The sequence below is a fragment of the Phocoena sinus genome, chromosome 10, assembly GCF_008692025.1.
Source record: "Phocoena sinus isolate mPhoSin1 chromosome 10, mPhoSin1.pri, whole genome shotgun sequence".
In the NCBI taxonomy this organism is placed as follows: Eukaryota; Metazoa; Chordata; class Mammalia; order Artiodactyla; family Phocoenidae; genus Phocoena; species Phocoena sinus.
Genome location: NC_045772.1, coordinates 53,036,953 through 53,054,170, shown reverse-complemented (window position 1 = coordinate 53,054,170; position 17,218 = coordinate 53,036,953). Strand labels below are relative to the sequence as shown.

Sequence of the window (17,218 nt, the reverse complement as noted above, 5' to 3'; positions counted from 1 at the left end):
TGGGTATACTTGATATCAATAATTGGATAAAACCTTTCAGGGGAGGTGACATCTGAGGATAGGCCTCAATGAAGTGAGACAGGGGACGTGGGAAGAAAGAAAAAGGAAAGCAATATGGGGTGCAGTTTTTTTTATCGAAGTATAGTTGTACAATGTTGTGATAGTTTCAGGTATACAGCAAAGAATATATATATATATATATTCTTCTTCTAAATTCTCTTCCATTATAGTTTATTATAAGGTATTGAATATAGTTTTCCCGTGCTCTACAGTAAGTCCTTATTGTTCATCTATTTTGTATATGGTAGTGTGCGTCTGTTAATTCCATAATAACAATTTATCCCTCACCACCTCCCCTTCCCCTTTGGGTAACTGTAAGTTTGCTTTCTATGTGTTTGAGTCTGTTTCTGTTTTTGAAACAAGTTCATTTGTACTTTTTTTTTTTTTAAGATTCCACATATAAGTGATATCATAGGATATTTGTCTTTCTCTGTCTGATTTACTTCACTTGGTATGATAATCTCTAGGTCCACCCATGTTGCTGCAAATGGCATTATTTCATTCTTTTTTGATAGCTGTGTAGTATTCCATTGTGTATATATATCAGATCTTCTTTATCCATTCATCTGTCAATGGACATTTAGGTTGCTTCCATGTCTTGGCTGTTGTGATTAGTGCCGCTGTGAACATTGGAGTACATGTATCTTTTTGAATTAGAGCTTTCGTTTTTTGATATGGGGTGCAGTTTTAATCACTGTCATTCAGAACTCCATGTCCCCCAGTAGTACACTTCCCGCATTCTTTCCCAGTGCTTCCCTTTGTTCGGTCACACTGGGTGTCCACACTGGCCACAATTTTATTATTTTATTGATATTATTTAGATACTGAAGTCGTGTGTTTGTGTGTATACACATACACATACTTACAATCTAAGCTTTTTAAGTTCTAGTTGAAGAGGACCTTTACACTTAAAACACTATGTACCTCTTAAACAGTACAGAATTATCAACCTATTGTAAGTTTTCTCCTTGACCTATGCTTTGCTGATTGGGGGTGAGAGAGTGGCTTATTCTCTAATCCTCGTTATACTCTTAAAACCGCTCTGTAGAACTTTACTGGCCCATATGGCAGCCACTAGCCATCGGTGACTATTCAGCACTCGAAAGGTGGTTAGTTCCCATTGCAGTGTGCTGTAAAGTTAAAATACACACCCCATGTTGAAGGCTTAGTACAAGAAATTTCAGAATATCTCATTATTAACTTTTTATATTGATTACATGTTGAAATTATAATATTTTGATATGTTGGGTTAAATACAATATATTTAAAAATTAACTTCATCTGTTACTTTTATTGTCTTCAATGTAGCCACTAGAAAATTTAAAATCACATATGTGGCCTACATTTGTGGTTCATATTCAACTTCTACCTGCTTACTTTCTGAGGGTACTTGTCTGCAGTTGGGCATATCATCTGGCTATGATGCCTTGGGGAGAGAATTAAAATGTGGGGGGACGAATATGTTCAACAGCCATAGACCAATGTCTAGCTCATATAATATTTAACTCCATAGGAAGCCCTAGTTAAAAGGGAAGACCCAGTAGATGATGCTGTTCAGTAGATTGAGTTTCTTTGAAATGTGACTGTTACCTACTTTAGATTTTTATCTCCACTGCATACTTTTCCTCTTTTTAGGTTTTTCCCAGAACTGAAAATTTAAGATAGTGTGTATCATCCCTTTCAGAGCAGGTGTATAATTTTTCAGGATCATTGGGGAAAGATTTTAATGAGAACCATCTTTAAAATAGCAGTATTCATGGGCTTCCCTAGTGGCGCAGTGGTTGAGAGTCCACCTGCCGATTCAGGGGACGTGGCTTCGTGCCCCGGTCCGGGAAGATCCCACATGCCGCGGAGCGGCCGGGCCCGTGAGCCATGGCTGCTGAGCCTGCACGTCCGGAGCCTGTGCTCCGCAACGGGAGAGGCCACAACAGTGAGAGGCCCACGTACCGCAAAAAATAAAATAAAATAAATTAAATTAAAGTAGCAGTATTCAGTATTTGAAAGAATTGTAAACCTTAAAAAAAATTTTTTAATGATATTACCTGGTATGCCTAAATATATATAACATTGCTGGAAAAGACAAATCTGTTTTGTGTTTTTTTTTTAATCAACAGATTTTTCAGAGTAGCTTCAAGATTACTTGTTTTTATTTATTTTATAAAGAAAATTAGATAATTGGAAATAGCAAAAGTTGCCAAAGCAATTGAAAATATTTTGGTATTATTTTTTCCCCCAGGGGGCTTGGCACAGGGGCTGTTGGAAGTGAGAAGGAGGAAGTAAAGAATTCTACTATAGCAGAAGTTAACATTGTAAATCAACTAGACTTCAATAAAATGAATTTTTTTAAAAAAGAATTCTAGGAACCTTCTTTTTATAGTTAAAAGCCTGGACTGGAGTCAGATCGCCTGGGTTCAGAATCCAGCTTTACCTACTGGCCAAGTGACCATGGGCAAGTTATTCACCTCTTTTTGCCTCAGTTTAATTGTCTGTAAAACTGAGGTAATAATAGTACTTACCTAATAGAAACGGTATGAGAATTAAATGAGTTAATTCATATATCAATAAAATAGAACAGTGCCTGATATTATATGCACTCAATCAAATTTCACTATAGTAATACATTATTGTCATTACATTTATTAGATATCTTACATATGAATGTAACATTATATTTTCTAAGCCCTTTGACATTCATACCTCCATCCTTCTGACAATAGTGTGAGTCCGTAAGGATGGGTATTTTTTTTAATTTACTTTTTTAATTGAAGATAGTTGATTTACAGTGTTGTGTTAATTTCTGCTGTATAGCAAAGTGACTTAGTTATACACATATATACATTCTTTTTTATATTTTTTTCCATTATGGTTTAGCCCAAGATATTGAATATAGTTCCCTGTGCTATACAATAGGACCTTGTTGTTTATCCAGAGGATAGGTATTTTTTATACCTGTTTTAATGGTGAAGTCACCTGAGCCCAGAAGAGGGTCAGTAACTTGCCCAAGGTCACTGAAGTATTTAGTGACTGAGCTGGGAATCTCATCCATGTCTGTGGATTACCAGTTTATCTTTCCCAGTAGCCCGATAAGCAAGGCTTTTAAACCCCAGGGAAAGTTACACTGTGGTTTATACACTGAGGCTCTGCAACTCCCTAGTTAAATTGTGGGTTTTCTCTTTGAATTATACCCCAGTAACAGCACCCCAGTGATTGCTTGTGGATGGCTTTAGGGTCTGTTTATTTTATGTAAAATCCCAGTGAACTCTAAATTTAAACATTTCACAGCAGAGGGTTATCTTTGCATTAAAATGGTGGTGTCCTCAACACACACCACACTTAACTCTTTTTAAGACCCAACCTTATCCCTGTTTACTGTGTAACTTTGTAAAATTTTGTAAAATGAGAACCATACTACTGTGTTCCCAAAATACGGATCTGGATCGATTGAGCTTATTTAATTGTTTTCAGATACACAATAACTTGAAGAAAATATAGGCTTTGGAGTCAGACAAAGATGGATTGAAACCTAGCTCTGCAAGATAGGGATATTGGAGTGTATTTTGCAGGACGTTTGTAAAGATTTGAAGTAACGTAATAAAGGGCCTGGCCCTTAGGAGGGGACAAGTGATGGTAGTTAGAGATGCTCTGGAATTTTTACCCGTGTACAAGTGGAGTTGTATCTTCTACACCAGAAACTGCATGTGAAGAAATCATTAGGGGTTGGAAAATTAAAATGAATATAACCTAGAGCTTTGCATATTAGAAAATATTTGGGGAAGTATACAACAAAACGTTATCAATATTTATCGCTTGGTGATAGAAAATCGAGTGGGTTTTTAAACTTACATTTTCTAACACATAATATACATGTCTGCTTTTGTAGCAATAAACAGTTATTTTTAAGTTAAAAGAATCATTCATATATTTTTAAAAAGCACAAAAAGTAACTGCACCACATTAACAGGTGTGTTCCCAAGACAGATAATTTTCCCCTCTTTCTACTTTTATAATCTTGTAAAATGAGTATGTTTGCATGAATGATGGAGAAAATAAAAGTGCATTCTTTTTTTTTTTTTTGCGGTACGCGGGCCTCTCACTCTTGAGGCCTCTCCCGCTGCGGAGCACAGGCTCCGGACGTGCAGGCTCAGCGGCCATGGCTCACGGGCCCAGCCGCTCCACGGCATGTGGGATCTTCCCAGACCAGGGCACGAACCCATGTCCCCTGCATCAGCAGGCGGACTCTCAACCACTGCACCACCAGGGAAGCCCTAAAAGTGCATTCTTAATATGCATGATCACCACCCTCAAATAGAATCTACAGTACATTAGAACTCACAGAAAATATGAATTCTTTGGAAATGTGTGAAGATATTCTAGGACCAACAGATGTAATAATAATAACCATAGGTACCATTTGTTTGAGTGTTTTCTATGTGAGGCTCAATTTGAATTCTTTACATGCATTATCTAATTTAATCCTCATAACAACCCAATGAGGTTGGTTTTACTTGAGATTTAAGATTATATAAATTACCCAAATTCAGGACTCAGAATTTAACCTTGTGACTTTCAAAGAAAAAAAAAAATCATAGTAACATGATCATAGTAACAGAGGAAATTTTCACTTATGCTCAGCTGGAGAAATAAAGCTTTCCACCAATTTTATGACCAAGTTTGTATAGGACCAAGTCTTCTCAGCAGCTAGCTGTCAGGCCAACTTTAAACTACCATATATTGATTTTTTTTTCTCAATTTTTTCTTAATTGGGCAACTTGGGGTTGGGGAAAAATGGGAATGGTGTTGCTTGAATATCTTTTACTTGACTTAGGCTTAAGGGAGAGCATAGCAGAACAAGAGTACAGGTATCAATAAGGGGCAAGGTTTGTTAAGTGAAAACACGTGGTGATACTGAAACCTATTTTGTACCACTTCAAGCATGGAGGTTATGGGTAAATCTGCTCCTATTGTAATGGGTAATGAACTTGGCAACTGTCTTTCTTTTAGCCTTTGTTTCCCAGAGTGGTTAGGAAAAGATGTTAGGTTTTGAAGGAAGTTTCATTTGAGTTTTCATAACCATTTCCTCATAACTGTTAAACCTTTCCTTTCTTTTAAGTATTCGCTTCTCATGAGTTGTCTGACATCCTGGGCTTTTTAATTGGTTGACTTTGCCCTGCCTCTCAAGTGCACTGACTCATACATAGTACCTTTTTGGAAGTTTGATATTTAATTTTAAAAGTATTTCTGTGAATTCTTTGCAGAGGGGGTGGGGTGCCCCAGTTTATTCATGTTTATGTAAAAGCAACTAGCATGAGTCGTATTGTTGGCATTTGATATGTTTTTTATTGAACCAGCGGAGGGGTTCTTGTTTCAGTTCAAGGAGACTTTTCTAAGGGTTGGAGTTGCCTGACAGTAGCACAGACTGTCCTTAGGAGACAGGTAGTGAATTCTGTGCAGGCATGGACTTGGGGGAGTTTGATTACCAGACAGTAGATAGGACTAAATGATTTCTAAGGCTTACGGTAAATTTGAGATTCTGTGATTTTTCTGTTTCTCTAACATGTGTCTAACGAGGAGAGAAACAAAACATAAATTGGAACCACAGATTATCCGGTAGAGCCTTTGATAGCAATGATGGTTAATGGGGTTTGTATCAGCACTGGAAGCAGAAGTGCTTTTCTCTGGTTTCCCGAGTCAGCATGGATAGTTCTCGTCTTGAGAAACTGTTCCAATAAGATTGGACTGCAGATCATCTTCCAGATTTAGGCTGAGCCCTAGGGGATAATGATGACGAGGAGAAAATGTTCTAGCATTTTCAATTCCGAGAAAACTAGTGTGAGAGTTTTAGAATGGTCGAACTATTCACATCCAGGTGACAAATAAATTCACTTAAAAGCCAAGAAATAATATTACTCACTAAATATGCCACCTTAAATTATTTTGATTGGTTTTCCACACATCATTTACATTGTAGCCTCATTCATGAGGTCCCGAAAGTTATAATTAATCTGGATTTTGTTTCTCTTCTATTTCTGACAGTTGGACAAGGTGTTGATTTTGTCCAATAAGCCATCTCTGTCAGAAATCACAAAATGGTAGCCCAGAGGCAAAATCTGGCTCAAGGATGGGTTTTCATTGGCTTGGACGGGGTTTGATTTTGTTTAATTAGTTGCTGATATTTAAAAATTTGGAGATTTTACCCCCAAATCAGATTTCTGGCTTCTCTCCAAAAGATCAGGTTTGGCATAACTGCATCAGGCTTCGCTACACAGCAAGCATTATCTGGAGCTTGGTGGCTAGATGAGGCATGTGTTCCTGCTTAAGCAATCCTTACCTTTCCTTGTTTTGTTTTTGTTTTTGTTTTTTGTTTTTCTTGCGGTACGCGGGCCTCTCACTGCTGTGTCCTCTCCCGTTGCGGAGCACAGGCTCCGGACGCGCAGGCTCAGCGGCCATGGCTCACGGGCCCAGCCGCTCCGCGGCATGTGGGATCTTCCCAGACCTGGGCACAAACCCGCGTCCCCTGCATCGACAGCCGGACTCTCAACCACTGCGCCACCAGGGAAGCCCTCCTTGTTTTTTTTATGCCCTGCCCGCTTCACTCATTTATGGGCCCAGTCTGGGCTGTGAGGGCATTTAGGTTTGTGACCCTTCCTCTATAAGTAATGCTCATGTGCGGGTCTTAAGACTATAAGTAGCTATTATTTCAGCCTCAGGAAGGGACTGCAGAATAAGGGAAAGTTTTTCACTGGATCTGGGCAGAGTGTTCTGCCTTTGGGGTGATGCCGGCCTGCCAACTCTGTAACCAGAGGGGAGAAGAGAAACTGTATTCGTCCTGAACTGTGCCGCTGGCGTTCAGGAGAGCCCTAGTCGAGGAGATGGGGCCTGAAGTGCCCTGCGGACTGTTGCTTGCCTAAGCTCAGGGTGCCTTGGCACCTGTGCCAGGGAAGGATCCAGTGGAGTGGCAGAAGGCTCCGTGCCATCCATTCAGACAGCTTTCTGAATCACGGCAGCCAAGAGAACATCATCTGTGCCTGTGAGTAGCGTGGGTTCCCGCCAGAAACTTCTCAACTTCAAAGGAAAGAAAAGAAAATTGTACTGTGGGTCGATGTGGAAAAGCTTTTGGCCTTACTGAATTGGGCTCATTTTTACAGAGAAGGAAGATGGCGCAAAGAATTCTGAGGGATTCTACCTGTATTTCGTGGGCTTTCCATTCTATCCCGGAGGTGCCAAGATCATTAAAATGCTCAAGGAACTGCTAAACCTAACCATGGCAATAGAATGAACACAAAGAGTTGCTATAGTTTGGTCTGAGAGCTGTGTTAGAATTAGGGTAGTGTGAAAAAAGAGCACGGATGAGCCTTATGGCAAATTCCACTAAAGCTGAAGTTGGCCGTCATGACCAATTTGGATTTCACTTAGGTTTCTAAAGGCTTAAAGGGGTGGTGGAGGCGAGGGAATTCTTACAAATCTGAACAACCTACACTTCGGTTCTAATAAGGAAAAAACTGTGCTTTATGTTTGACACCGAAAGTTTGTTCTTATGCTGGCCCAAGACTGAAGTCTGATATCTGGCATTATTAAAAGCAAAATGTACTCTTCAAAGATCTGAGAGCCTGAAGACAGGCAGGAGGAGACTGAAGCTCCCTCCAAGGCCTTCTGGTGCCCAAGTCTGATCCAGTGACTTCCTAAGACCTTCGGAATTTACTTTACACTTATTTGCTTCACCCGCCCCCTTTCCTCCCTCACCTACCCCTCCTTGCTCCTCTCTTATCTCTCTTCTCTCCTTGATTCTCTTCTCCTTTGTTTTCTCAGGAAGCTACATTTCCCTTTATCTTTCTTCTACTCCCGCCTGCCTTCTTTCCCTCCTCCCATCAGCCCATTGTCTCCGTATTCTTCTCGTAGTACCTCTTACCCAAGCCTTGGGGAAACTTGACAGCAGAGGGGACAGTGTGTGAGCAGAGAGCTGGGAAGGAAGTTTCAGTCAAAAGCAACATTTAGATGGTAGATGCATAGTAGGGGCAGAAGTCCGGAGAAAATAGCTGGTCCTGGGGATTTGCAGGGAGGAGGATTGTATTTCTCAACAATGCACTAAGAGCTGTTTGTGCATCTGATCATATTTAAAAATGAATCTCTTCCAGATAAGAGCAGCTGTGTAAGAGTGAGTGTGGCAGAGGCAATAAAGCTAATACTGTGTTTGAGATCCTGTGAAGAGCTTATAAAGAGGTATAAGATGAGAAAATGCTAGCTTTTTCACCTTAGCTTCTAAACTGCTGCTTTGTTTTAAAGATTAAATGATACCTTTTCAAAGTAAATTGCAAGATGAATGGACCACAAAGTATATAAGAAAGGTAGGAGATAGGTGCTTTAAGTAATTTGCCATTTGAAGCTACTTCAACTCAAAATTAGATACAAATCTAATTATAGTGAAATAAAAGGCAATTCTGAGCACATTATGGTACTTATAAATCCTTCCGCTCCATAGCCTCAGTATTCTGTTAAATATAGCTGACACTGCCTTCTCTTATCTAAATTGGCATTAAACACTTAAAAAAAAATCTCATGTCAAAGGTTTGGCAGAAAATGTCATTTTCTGATAATTTAACCAGTTAGAACGTATTTCTACAGCTATCCTTTCTAAATGTGAATAGTATGCATTTTTTAAAATAAATTGAAGTATAGTTAACATACAATATTATATTAGTTTTAGGTGTACAACATAGTGATTCAATATTTTTATACATTACCAAAAAATCACCATGATAAGTCTAGTACCCATCTGTCACCATACAAAGTTATTACAGTATTATTGACTATATTCCCTATGCAGTGCCTTACATCCCCAGGTGGGAGGGGAGGATATGCCTTTGTTTTTAACTTGTTAAATAAATAAATTGAAGCATTCCCTGGAATGAGAGCTGAGTAAAGATAACACCCCCTTATCATTATAGAATATTTACTTTTAAGTCCCCTCCCTAATAATTGATCCAGCCCCTGTCTACCTTACGACCCTGCAATATGTAACAAACCGCCATTCTTGTAAATGCCCTGAACTCTCCAGATACTCATACCCCGGGGCCTTTGCACAGGCTACTCCTTTTGCCTGTAATACCCTTCCCACACCCACCCCCAATTTGACACTTCTGCTTGGGGATTTGGAAGGAGGAAGGTAGTATTACTCAACAATGCACTAAGAGCTATTCAGAGCCTTAGTGTCACCTCAGAGCCTTCCCTGATTTACCCTGGGCAGAATTTATTGTTCCTTCCTCTGTGTCCTCACAGCACTTTCCTCATGCTTCCATTATAGGTTTTACAACATTGCCGTTGTAGGAGATGATAGTTATAAAAATAAGTTACTTGTTTCCATGTCTGTAGACCAGGAGCTACCTTGGGAGGCCCTGGGGGTAAAAAGCAATGGGTTTATCTTTTCTTCTCCAGGGCCCAGCACCTGAAAGTTACTCAGTAAATGTGTGTCAGATGAAAAGGGTACTCACTCCTTGGCTTGTTGAACAGACAATGAGAGAACATCGTTGAATTCGATTTCTGCAGGTTATGTGGGTAAAGGTTGAGCGTGCAGGACCAGAAGTAACTTTTACTATAGAATTTGGCTTTCATCTGAGGATAAAATAGAAGAATGTTACTTTAATACATAGGTTGTGTATCAAATTGGACATTTTCTGTGGTACTTTGAAGAGATGAAATGAAGAAGAGAATTATTATCTCTGACATTTTCACAAGCTGGTTGATGTTCAGTATTTGCTGTATCTAAGTATTTGCTTAGACCTAAAAAAAATCATCAAAAATATACATATATATATAATATATATGTGTATGTGTATTTCCATATATAGATGTATAGAGCTATATATGAGTTTTTAAATTGCCATCTCTTTAAGGATTTTGTAGCCTAGGATTGAAAGGTATTTATTCTATGATCCAGAATTGTGGTTTTCAGCTGTGAAATGAATGTTAAGGAAGCACAGGTAACTAGGCTACTTTCCAGTTTCCTTGTATCAGCTCCTGAGTTAGAGTTCAGGTAGTTCACTTGGAGCCAGAGGTTATTGGAGCTCTCATTTATTGAACTGTAGTTAAATAAAAATAAGATATAAAGTTGCCAATAGCAATCCAATCAAAGTCTCTAATAGAAGTCTAAGGAAAATTAAGTGAAATGATTAGTGCTTCCTTTGTTATTTTCCTAGATGAAGGTTTTCACTTATGTTAGAAATGGACATATAAAAGATACCTTTAGGGCTTCCCTGGTGGCGCAGTGGTTGAGAGTCCGCCTGTCGATGCAGGGGATGTGGGTTCGTGCCCCGGTCCGGGAAGATCCCACATGCCGCGGAGCGGCTGGGCCCGTGAGCCATGGCCGCTGAGCCTGTGTGTCCGGAGCCTGTGCTCCGCAACGGGAGAGGCCACAACAGTGAGAGGCCCACGTATCACACACACACACACAAAAGATACCTTTAATTGAGAGATGTTTAAAACATGATTTTCACTGGATTTAACTGGAGTTCTTTTCAACTGTTGACTGAGTAGAACATTGTTTTTGTGGGAAAGCTTGTAGGGCTGGATGCCAGCAGAACCACATGGAGCAGAGAATGAAGAGGTGTAGTGATGGGGTGGTGTGTTGCAGGGAGATGAGGCAGGAAGCACATTTTATGAATTAGCAAAATTTGAGTCCTATGTCTAGATGTGGATAACGAAGCATTTTAGAAACTAATTATCTTTACTGAAGCAAGCATTCATCAGAGATAGTTATTGAGTATCTATTATGTGCTGTATGTAAATTCAGAGACGTGATATTTGTATTCAAGGGATTCATTCATAAGCTATATAGTTCAGAGCTCTACAGTCATTGTAACATAATAGCAGTAGTACAGTAACGATTTAAAACGAAAGCAATTGACCAAAATACATGGTTTCCTGTAAAGCTGTGACATTCAGGAAGTACTAGGGAATTAGAATTAGCCACTTAGCTAGTTTTGTAAAATGTTAGGTTTTTTTTTGGCTTTTGGCTTTCTTTTTTTTTTTTTAATTAATTAATTTATTTATTCATTCATTTATTTTTGGCTGCTTTGGGTCTTCATTGCTGCGCGCAGGCTTTCTATAGTTGCGGTGAGCTGGGGGCTACTCTTCGTTGCTCTGCAGCATGTGGGATCTTCCCGGACCAGGGCTCGAACCCGTGTCCCCTGCATTGGCAGGCAGATTCTTAACCACCGCACCACCAGGGAAGCCTTGGCTTTCTTTAAGTAAGAGATATAAATGCAATTTTTATTGCTTTTCTAAATGATGCTAGACATTTGACACTTAAACTTTTACTTGATACATTAATAGTTATATACAGCATCTATATACATTCTAATAACTTAGCTCTAAGGCTAGGCCTAGATCACTTAGGCTTGCTTTGTGTAATTGCACACTATGTGTAATTGTTGAGGGTTATAATTTTGCATCATGAACTTTGGAGTCAGACAAACCTGAGTGGGGATCTAAGCTCTAGTGCTTAATCATTGTATAACTTTGGACCAAACACTTAACCTCCTGCTTCAATTTCCTCGTGAATGTAATGGAGGCATTACATAATAGGTTTGCTGTAAGAATGAAATGAGCTAAATTACATCAAGTACTTATCACAGCATCTGGAACATAGTAGGAACTCAGTAAATATTCTCCTGTTAGACATAAATGGTAAATTGCTTGTGGGGTTAAACTGTGTTCTAGTAGATGCTTTAAAATTATAATTTGAAAAAAGCCTCAATTTGCAATTAATTCAATACAGAAAATTTAAACTAGTTTATTCTTAAAACTTATTTAGAGAAAAAGATGTGTAACATGTTTACTCCATGAGACTCCATGTTGAATAATTTCAGGAAAGAATGTCAACGTTTAAAGAATGCCTTGAACCTTTGTCAGTGACACAGCCCTTCCAAAATGTAAATCTTTGGACTCTCTGGAGATCAGTGATTTCCACACACTGTCTTTTTCTGGTAGTAAAAATCAATCTACTAATGTGGTCTTAAGTGTTCTTGCTTAATTATAGGGAAGGTAATGAAGTCCTGCCTCTTGTACATTCTAAATAAAAGCACTAAAGCTAATCATTCAGATCTGTACTTCCTTAAACTGGCCTTTCCTACAATGTAGTTAAACTGCAGTAATTGATCAACTTAATTTATTGCCATTTATCCTAGCTAGTTTTCATCTGGAAAAAAAAAAAGTACAAATTTGTTTTCCATACTTTTCCTGAAAATGTTATCTGGACCAAAATACAATATTTGGCTTTCAAACGCTGTGAAAACTGATGCTTTTGTAGTAAGCTTTATTCTAAAATAATACTGAGGTAAATGTCACTTCAAATGAAGATATTATTATGAGAACTTAGAAAAACAGACACAGCCTCTCTTTAAGTGCAGGAAATGTTGTGAAATTGACTTTACTTTCATATCCATACAGTGAGGATTAACTGTGCTGAGAGGACACTTTCTTATTTTATTCCAAAAGATTTTATCATGAACTCTACTCCCTCTCAAATGTGCTAATTATCTCTCGAGTTCTAGGATGCAGCCATGGTTCAAGCTTAGAATGGAAGCAAACCTATTTCATATATGTCTATGGTATTTAGTTTGCCTAAGTCGTTGGTGATTTCATAAGTCAGCAGTAGAAAAAGACTTTAGGGAGTTATATTTTCCACGAGACAGTAGTCTGATCCAGCCACGCTAAACTTCCTTCCCTAGAACCTTGCTCTTCTGGGCCAGGGTATCAAGAATTATCATTTTCGGGCTTCCCTGGTGGCGCAGTGGTTGAGAGTCCGCCTGCCGATGCAGGGAACACGGGTTCGTGCCCCGGTCCGGGAAGATCCCACATGCCGTGGAGCGGCTAGGCCCGTGAGCCATGGCCGCTGAGCCTGCGCGTCTGGAGCCTGTGCTCCGCAATGGGAGAGGCCACAACAGTGAGAGGCCCGCGTACCGCAAAAAAAAAAAAAAAAAAAAAAGAATTATCATTTTCAGTTATTTAAAGAACTACTTTTCCATTCCCCAGATTTGCATAGCCTTCCAAATTTTACATATCCTTTAAATGCAGTGCAGGGCCGACTACCTCTGAAGCTATCACTGATGAAGACCTCAGCTCTGGCCTATGGTCTTTTCTTTTCTGAAAGTCCTTTAGTCTGTGTGGTTGACACCATCAAATCTAGAACTTGTATTTTCCTTTTTTCAATCCACATTATATGATAATTGGCCAATACAGTGTTTGACATGATGAGGAAGTCTTTGTATATCTCATCTCATTGAAGCCTTCTATTGCCTTTGGGAGGCAAATATGGCAGTTATGATTAGCGATCATTTTGCAGTTGAGGAAACATGAGTTCCACAGAGATGGTTACTCTTCCAAGGTCCTACTTCTAACTGGAACTGACGTCCTGATACTCTGTATTCTACCCCGTATTTGCCTTGTGCATAAATCTTGTCTTCTGATCTCAAGTCCGCTAATTCTTCAAAGACCTTTTCTGATGGTAACCCCACATTCCAGATTCCACTTATGAGAAACTTAGTTGCTAATTCACTCATGTACTAGAGGAGGATTGTCCTGTAGATGAACCACATTTCCAATTTTAAATTTTCTTTAGCAGTCACATTTAAAAAAAAAAGGAGACGAACAGGTGATATTAATTTTAACATCTTTTTATAACCAAAATGTCTAAAATTTTTAATTCTAACATTAACTAATATAAAAAATATTAAGGAGACACTTTTATGTTCTTTTTTTCCCCCCACACTAAGATTTTGAAGTCCTCTGTGTATGTTACACTTAGAGCACATCTCAGTTTGGAGCAGCCACATTTCAAGTGCTCAGTGTGACAGATGGCTGCATATTGGGCAGCACAGCTTTTTTCCTACAACGTGGTTGACAATCAGCTTCTCTTCTCCGATAACAGATAACGTGGACATACTCATTAGTTCCACACCAGATGACAGAAATGAGTGATTCATAACTAATTAAAATAATAGGCTTAGGCAGAGAAGAACATGGATACCATTCATTCTTGTGAGGGTTTCTGTCGGTGGTGTTGGTTTGTTTTGCCCAGCAATTCATAATTCAAATGAGGACCCCTGTAGCTTACAAAGGAAACAATTTAATAAGGTATAGGATACGTAGCCTTTCATTTCATTTATTTCTTCATTTATTTGTGCTGTTTTCTAGAATGCAAATCTGATCATGTGTCTCTCTTGTTCAAAATTGTTCAATTCCTCCCAACTGGTGTTTCCTACAGTTGCCCAGTGGTAAGATTCACCTGGGTACTTAGTTAAGATCCTCTGTTCCCGGTCCTGTCAGACCGACAGAATCAAAATATCCAGCTGAGGGACCTGGACACAGGTATTTTTAGTAATCACCCCTGGTGGCTCTTATCATCAAGCCAGTTGGGGAAACTGGCCTAAAAGATAGAATTTTACTCCTCAGTCTACCGTGTGGGATCCTTTCTGACCTAGCCCATGACTAGACCCATTACCCAGCCAGAGTTAGGTTTTAGCACAGAGAAGCACTTGGCAAGGTACTCTTCCTGTGCTCTCCTCCTACCTGTGCTTGTGTTCTTTCAGCCTGGGATGCCCTTCCCCTTTGTGTCTGCCAACACACTGCTGGGTCCCCCTCAGGATCACCCCCGCAGCGTTTGCCTCGTTTCCCGACACACCTCCTCCCATTGCTCCTTGACATTGGTAAATCAAGGCCCTGAAGGTCACTAGCTCTCACTATCTGTTTGTCTTGGCTGTCTTCTCACTGAGGGATGGGGCTTATGATTTCCAGTCTGTTATTAGAGCCACTTAGAAGGGAGTCTGGCACAAGGAAATAGTCAATAAATATTTTTCTAGTGAAAGCCTGCTGATACTAGTAATAATAACATCTCCATCTGTTTCATAGTGGTTTACAGATTGCAGCATGCTTTTCACTTACATCATCTCATTTAATTCTCTCACCACAGCCTCGGGAGGTGGAACTCGTATTTTTCAAGATGTTAAGCAACTTGCCCCATGTCATGTGACTTGTAATAGGTGACACCGTAACTCCAACATGGGTCCATAACGTACAGAGTGTAAAAGAAGCATAAATCTTGGGTTCAGGTTTCTAGTGAAAAGAAGAAACGGCCTTTGCTTATTCAGTCTATTCACACACAAAAAGAAATTAATAAAGTTCTTTCACGTTTATGGATTTTTTTTTTTTGCTCCAAATTTCTAGCCTTTTTAGCATATTTCTTTTTTTTAATTAATTTATTGGCCGCGTTGGGTGTTCGTTGCTGCGCGCGGGCTTTCTCTAGTTGCGGCGAGCGGGGGCTACTCTTTGTTGCGGTGCGCAGGCTTCTCATTGCGGTGGCTTCTCTTGTTGCGGAGCACGGGCTCTAGGTGCACCGGCTTCAGTAGTTGTGGCTCATGGGCTCCAGAACACAGGCTTACCAGTTGTGGCACATGGGCTTTGTTGTTCTGCAGCATGTGGGATCTTCCCGGACCAGGGCTTGAACCCATGTCCCCTGCATTGGCAGGTGGATTCTTAACCACGGCGCCACCAGGGAAGTCCCAGCATGTTTCACAGAAGTTCTGTTTAGCTAATCAGTAGCTGCAAGATTATATAAATATTCACATCAGCAATGATTATGTGAACAATTGATGGAACCAGTTAGTCTAATTGGGTTCTTCTCTTTAAAGATATTCCAGTGGTTCTTACCTGGTATTTGGGAGAATTCCTTATAGCCCACGGGTAAAGGTACTGATAAATCCACACACAATGTAGACTTTTTTGACATCATAAGGAAAGTCTGACGAAACAAGACTATGAAATAATTGAGATGGTCTGTGATGCTTTAGAAGTGTTGCTGTGTTTTTATTTTTTGCTGGATGATCACGAGTATCACACCCAGTCTATCAGTTTTATGCCCTAGTCCTAACCATTCAGTAACAGAGAAACAGCCCAGCCTGGCCGCAGCCTTTCCGTGAAACATGCATCACACTCTGTGGTCTCACACAGATTTATTTTAAGGGTTAGGACTTCCCTTTATCAGAGCAATAGCAAGAAATGCCTCTGTTTCCTCCTTTCCTAGGCAATTCCATTTTATTTGGTAAGTATTAGTCAATATTTCTGTAGCTTAGAGGAACTATTTCAATTTTTTAAACAAATTGAGTAGTTTGAAAGCATAGTCTTTTTGTGTGTTATTCTTGTTGGATTATTGATGTTGATTCATCCTGTGGTGATGCTCTGGTAGAACAGAAATTAAATAAGTCATAAAAAAAACCCAGTAAATTTTAGCTCCTTTAAAATGGCCATTATTAGTATTTAGTAGGTCCTGCCCTAGATTTAAATAATAGCTGCTTGGAGCCTCCTCAGAGATGGCATTTTTCTGCCTGAAAGAGTTTGCGCTGTTTTATGCAGTTGTCTGGGAGTCATGGTGATAAGCCCCTCCTGATGTTCTATTAGGTAAATCTTTTCTATACCATTAGAAATTGTGATAATTAATGTACAAATGATGCTAGCCAGTAATTAAATTTACTATTCTGACTCACAGATAAATTCAGGATGAAATTAAAATATTGAAGCAAGAGCCATTTTTTGAAGACATCATTTTAAAGGGCTTGCCCATATGTTGTCTAATTTGATAAACTACTAAAAAGTACGAGGTATGGAAATAGGAGGACTCATTTTTTAAATTATTATTTTATTTATTTATTTATTTGGTTGCTCCGGGTCTTAGTTTCGGCAAGCGGGATCTTCGATCTTCGTTGCGGCACGTGGGATCTAGTTCCCTGACCAGGGAGCGAACCCGGGCCCCCTGTATTGGAAGTGCGGGGTCTTAGCCACTGGACCGCCAGGGAAGTCCCAAGGAGTCATTTTGTTGTTACTACTGTTATCATTCTCAGAAATGTCTCAACCAAAATGTCAATGAATTGTGATATGGCAGTCTGTTGATTTTTATATAACAGCTATATTGTGATACTTTATATATCATTCAATATACCCATTTAAAGTGTACAATTAAGTGTTTTTTAGTGTACTCACTGTTTTATAACTGTCACCACAATCACTTTTTGAACATTTTCGTCACCCCCCGCCAAAAAAAAAAACCCTGCACCCCTTAGCAGTCACTTCCCATTTTCCCCAACACCTCCAGCCCTAGTCAACATCTAATCTA

General features: G+C 39.4%; 1 protein-coding gene across 4 annotated transcripts in view; it reads left to right on the top strand.

Annotated features, from left to right (window-relative positions):
- SRGAP1 (SLIT-ROBO Rho GTPase activating protein 1) overlaps positions 1–17,218 on the top strand; it is a 274,730-nt gene that overhangs the window by 111,380 nt on the left and 146,132 nt on the right. Inside the window, exon 1 of one of the 4 annotated variants that reach the window (XM_032644933.1) lies at positions 8,618–8,622. The exons of the other annotated variants lie outside the window; for them this stretch is intronic. The gene's annotated coding sequence lies outside the window, so the exon portion shown is untranslated. Of the gene's footprint in view, positions 1–8,617; positions 8,623–17,218 lie in introns of those variants that run through there. 4 annotated transcript variants of the gene reach the window in all.